The sequence below is a fragment of the Ceratotherium simum genome, chromosome 14 (genome assembly GCF_057802395.1).
Source record: "Ceratotherium simum simum isolate JZ-2026a chromosome 14, ASM5780239v1, whole genome shotgun sequence".
Classification (NCBI taxonomy): Eukaryota; Metazoa; Chordata; class Mammalia; order Perissodactyla; family Rhinocerotidae; genus Ceratotherium; species Ceratotherium simum.
This window is the reverse complement of record NC_141913.1, coordinates 55,486,466-55,492,465: the sequence shown is the minus strand read 5'-3', so window position 1 is coordinate 55,492,465 and position 6,000 is coordinate 55,486,466. Positions and strand designations below refer to the sequence as shown.

Below are 6,000 nucleotides of genomic sequence, written 5' to 3'. Positions count from 1 at the left end.
GTCTAGAACAGTATAAGGAGTGAGTGCTCTTTCTAGAGGGGCCTTCATGTCATGCTAAGAAGTTTGAGTTTTATCATGAACAAATGATTAGTCATTAAAGCAAGCAGGTATTCTGAAAGTGTTTTATAGAAACACTTTGACACAAAGTGCAAGGAAACTAGAAGCAGGGAGACATGTAGATAGCTGTGGAGTAATTTTGTCAATAAAGAATGAAAGCCTTAATTAAATGCAGTGGAAATGGAGAAAAGAAAGATATTGCTTGGATGTACATTTGTATTTATATGCACATATGCAAATACATATACATACACCAACCTCTGCCTGGTAGAACACTGGTAGATAAAATTAAAGCAGGATATTTTTCTTTCCTCAATTAAAACTCACATCCACCTGAAAATAATAACAAAAAAAAGAGTAGAGTAGGGGCCGGCCCAGTGGCACAGAGATTAAGTTTGCATGTTCCACTTCAGCAGCTCGGATTCGCGGTTTGGATCCTGGGCGCAGACGTACTCACTGCTCATCAAGCCATGCTGAGATGGTGTCCCACATAGAAGAACTAGAAGGACCTACAACTAGGATGCACAACTATGTACTGGGGCTTTGGGGAGAAAAAAGAAAAAGAGGACGATTGGCAACAGATGTTAGCACAGGGCCAATCTGCCTCAAAAAAAAAAAAACATAAAGTAAATAGATGTTTCTCACAAAATCATACTCCCACATCATTATATCTGGATACAGAATTAAGTTCATAAATACTTTAGATATTTTCAATACTGTTCTAGTCTCATTAGTCTTTCTAAAGGACAGAGACATATTGATCTCTTATTTCTTTTATGAAAGTTACAGTAAAATCTTGCATATACTCATGTTGCTTTCCACACATATATTAAAACTATGGGACTAAGGAGCCTCTGATGAAATAACAGAAGCTTGAGTCACTTGGGGGCCATATTAGCCCACCTGAGGCGATGCTGTAGTGTCAGTGAGCAGGATCTGAATAGTAGAAGTGGCACCTGCTATTCCTGGCAGGTCACTGGCAGCCACCAGTGAAGGACTATGATGAGAGGTGACACTAATATTGGACCAGCAGGATAAATGGATGAAAATACGTGTGAGATCTGGTGGTTCAGTGACAGCACCCACCAGGTTTGTGATCACCCATGGGGGTCTCATGAATATTTGGTGAATGAGTGCAGGCGTCGGTGGGTGGGAAGGCAGGGATTCGGGGTGGGGTGCAAATCTACAGGCTGCAACTTTGTGTCAGTGAGACCTTATGCACCAGAAACTGGTTAGCCCAGATAATTTAGTCTTATTTCTTTACTAAGAAAATCATTCTCTCTGTTCTTTTGGTTTTTATATTTACAATCTTTTTCAAAGATCCTATTTTGTCCATTTTTTAGTTTGGAAGTTCTACAATGGCCTTTGTTCAAAACCGATAAAATTCTTATTTGCCTAAGAATTGTTAAACACTGGAATAGGTCACTGAGAAACCCTGAGCAATCTCTTTGAAAGAGACCTTTTAATTTTTTCTGGGTCTTTTGACAAAATTAAGTGGAGTCCTGGGCAGTCCCATTTGAAAGTAAAGAAACGGTCTAAATGTCCTCTTCAATTGACTCTTTAACTTATTTAATGTAAAATTGTATAATGCTGAATCAGTCTTAAATTTCATTGAAATAAATAATTTCTTTTAATCAGTCTTCTCAACTATTGGACCTTGGCCTTGACTCAGGCTGTTAGGAGAGTCAAGATTTTGGCAGACAGATGCACGCTGTTGTGTTGTCAGTGGCTTTTCTGTTCTACATCATTGCCATTGCTTTGCTCGATCATTTGCAAAGGGACTGACAGCAAGGACAGATGTGCCATTTCGTCAAACTGGTGCTAGATATTTACAAGGTGGGTTTTGTCGACCTCAATTTGCTTGTGTGTTTGATAAACCATCCTTAAAAATTCCATTTTACTTGAACAAGTATATGACTCAGAAAAAGCAATTTAACGTTGTACTTTTTTAATGCTAGACTTGCAATTGTGAAAAGGACACGAGGAGTACAGAAATCAAGCCCTTTTCACATACTTGGAAGTCACATAAGGCCAGCGTGCTCCTTCCATGAATTTGAGGGCGAAGATTAAGTCTGTTGAATTGTCAGCACGAAATATCCATCATGAAATGGGCCTACTTACAGAATTTCTATGTAGTCTAAAGTTGGAGAAAAGGTCTGGAATCAACTTAACAGATGGAAACTGGCTAAAGTAATTAAGCACTAAGAATTCAATCCCTCTTTACACAGCTGCACAGAATGTTAAATCAGACATTTCACCAATGCGACCAAGCAAAGAGAGAAATGCATTTCTGCTCAAAATAATCTCTATATTTAATATATTCAAAGTACTCTTGAAATAGGATGTGGACCCTGGATATCACCTTGGTAAGAGTAATGTTATTTTATACCATTTGAATCCTGCAAAATATACCTGCAGGGAATTCTGAGTTCTAAAAGCAATTATTCTGTTATTATTTGTTCTCGGTATCTTTTATTTTAGTTCAAATATAAAGAACACTTCTCTAGTTAAATCCACTTAGTCAATTCAATTGTCAAATAATAAATGACATGGAAAGAAATAGTCTTGTTATTATTCAAACAGGTGGCCCTGAATAAAATATTCTATGTATGCTATTGTTTGGGAAATGCATTTCTCTGTAATTTTAAAATAGTAGATTTTTAATCATAAATACTATAATTATGGCTAAGGAAGGATTTTCACACCCAGAATATCTAATCTGATTTACCTAATTAAAATAATTTTGCATAACATTTGATTATAACAGATGTAGCTTTTGTGTTGCATTATTACTGATTATTAAAACACTTTAAGTAGCACTATCTTCTAATAAAAATTTTTATTTGAACAATTGGAGCAACAAAATAAATGAAGTAGTATTGGATTATAACCCGAAGTATAAAAATACATATCCACGATTCCGTACTGATATAAGTAAATGATTAAATACATAAATAAATGGGGGAGGAGGGTCAGATCTCCCAGGCAGAGGAATTTCATATAATTTATGTAGATACGCTGCCCTTGAGGAGAGGAAGCATAACTCCCTGCTTCTTAAATGTGGGCTGCACGAAGTGACTTCCTTCTAAAGAAGCCAGTTTGGCAGGACTGGGAAGGGCAACCTCACAGTGGAGACTCTGACAAATACTTCCTCAGCCAGGCGATCAAGGCCAACATCAACAGTGATGAGTCATGTTGATAGTAGGTATCCTTGATATGGTGTGATGAGAATGGCCCTTTACCTCTGTGGTCTTCCTCCCAAAACAGATAACTCTGGTCTGGCTGTGAGAAAAACATCAGACAAATTCCCATTAAAAGGCATACTACAAAATACCTGATCTGTACTCCTCCTAACTGTCAAGATCCTCGAAAACAAGAGATGTCTGGCAGACTGTCACAGCCAAGAGGACCCCAAGGAGACATGATGACTAGATGTAATATGGTATCCTAGATAAGATCCTGGAACAGAAAAAGGACATTAGGTAAAAATTAAGGAAATCTGAATAACATATGGACTTTGGATAGTAGTAACATGTCATTATTGGTTCATTAATTGTAACAAACACACCACGCTAATGCAAGATGTTAATAACAGGGAAAACTGGGTGCAGGGTATATGTGCTATGTACTCATTTTTTTTTTGAATTTTTAAAAATGCTCTAAAAAATAAAGAATGTTTAAAATAATATTGTAAATATTACATTATGTAATGTATATATAACATATATTTATAATTTTAAAAATTCATTTGAACACATGACCTAGTATGACTGGTAAGATTGTTGCAGAAAAATAATGAATAATTCTCAAACTAAAACATTCAGTGTTATATGTTTTCCTTCTTTTTCAATTGATAACAGTTGGGAACTTCTTGATGTTGACAGGATTAAAACACAAATTCAAATGCATAAATTACAAAATGAAGAGTTCAATTTTATCTGCTGACAAGTTGCTAAGAAACATCCCCGAGATTCTCAAATTTGTGTGAGTGTTGGGTGCTTCTTGCCCAATTTAAATGTTTGTTAAAGGCAGAGGAATTTACCTTCAGATTATTTTCTAGCTTTCTCGTTGGCATGTCATGAACCTTTTCTGCTTTGCACAGCTTTTGAGAGTTGAAGGACTGCGGGTAGGTTTACTTTCAGGGAGGGCTTGTCAGTTGCAATCTACTCTTGTTTCAGCATATCAACAATGTTAATCTTCAGAACTCCCAAAACATTTTGCTCCTAATCATATTTCAGGAGTAATCATTGTGAACCTTTTCATAAGCACTTCTTTCTTCTCCACTTCCTTCTTTGGTAGGCAGAAAAAATTCAAAGGAAAGTACAGGGTTCCCATTAACCTCTGCCCCCACACACGCACAGACTTCCCCATTATTAACATCTCCTAACAGAGTGGTATATTTGTTACAGTTGATGAACCTACATTGTCAGGTCGTTATAACCCAAAATCCGTAGTTTATGTTATGGTTCACTCTTGGTGTTTTACATTCTATGGACTTTTGACTAACTTGTCGTGTATAATGTCATGTATCCACCTAATTATAGTATCAGACAGAATGGTTTCAGCAACCCTAAAAGTCTTCCGTGCTCCACCCATTCATCCCTCCCTCCACCCAACCCATGACAACCACTTGTTGTTTCACTGTCTCTACAGAGCCGCCTTTTCAAAAATGTCACAAACTTGAAATCGTAAGTATGTATCTCTTTGAGAATGGGTTCTTTCTCTTACTAATATGCATTAAGTTTCCGCAATGTCTTTTTATGGTTCAATAGTTCATTTCTTTTTAGCTCTGAATAATATACCACTGTATAGATGTACTATAGTTAATTTATCTATTCACATATTAAAGGAAATCTTGATTGCTTCCAAGTTTTGGCAATTGTGAATAAAGCTGCTATAAACATTCATTTTCAGATTTTTCTTTGGTGAGGGAAGGAGGTCACAAGCCAAGGAATTCGACCAGCCTCTAGAATTTGGAAAAGGAAAGGAAATGGATTCTCACCTTGAGCCTACAGAGAGGAAAGCACCCTGCTGACAGCTTGATTTTAGCCCAGTGAGACCCATTTAGGACTTCTGAACTACAGGACAGGTAATAAAATTTGTGTTGTTTTAAGACACTAAGTTTGTAGTAATTTGTTATGGCAGCTGTATAAAACTAATACAGTGCCTCAAATATATGTTATGCTGTGCATGCATTTAATATCTCATTTTTTCATACTATAATGCCCTTATTTGTTCATTCATCTTTTCCCCAAGGATCGTGAATCCCATCAGACCAGGAAGTATCATTATTTATAATTATAAGTTAGCAATATCATACCTTGGGCCTCATTTTGGTGCTCAGGAAATAATTACTGATCAAGTGAAAATTGTTCTTATAGCACATAAGACAAATGCCCTGGACTTTAGGACAGAAGAAACTCTTAGTTTCTATAATTTTCAGTTTCCTCATTTATAAAAATAAAAACTGTGTTCTTTGTGGTTATGAATTTGAGTATTACAATGCAATTGAATATGAAACTGAAAGCCTTATGCAGATATAGTTTCATAATTATTTAGCTTTACATGGAAGTTAGTTGTCTGCTTGTCACAGCGCTTTTCCCACCTAGTCTGGTAAATACTTGAAAGTAAAGACCAGTTCTACCTCATTCATCTTCACCTCTTCTGCAGCACGTATCATATGATTTTTTATTCTTAAAAAAATAGCTACATATTTAAATCAGTTTAATTAAATATAGTATGGATGGGTTTAGGCAAAGAAGGTATAATGAATTAAGGAGAGGATAGAAGTTTTATTTCCATCCTAAGTGCCACTTCTTTTATTCCCATCTCTGAGATTATTCTAAAAATGTGGTTCCTTTCTTGTCCTTAGTATCTGCAATATCATTCACAGTACCTTCTAAAAGATGGGTAAGTGGCAGATGGTGACAGTGATAATAATGA

At 36.1% G+C, this 6,000-nt stretch overlaps 1 long non-coding RNA gene across 1 annotated transcript in view; it reads right to left on the bottom strand.

The window, feature by feature from the left end:
- Positions 1–314: 314 nt before the first annotated feature.
- The window catches only part of LOC147915333 (uncharacterized), a 50,359-nt gene continuing 44,673 nt past the window's right edge, over positions 315–6,000 (bottom strand). Inside the window, exons 2-3 of the long non-coding RNA XR_015554233.1 lie at positions 3,392–3,516; positions 315–598 (exon numbers count right to left, since the gene is read on the bottom strand). This is a non-coding gene — a long non-coding RNA (uncharacterized LOC147915333). The remainder of the gene's footprint in view (positions 599–3,391; positions 3,517–6,000) is intronic.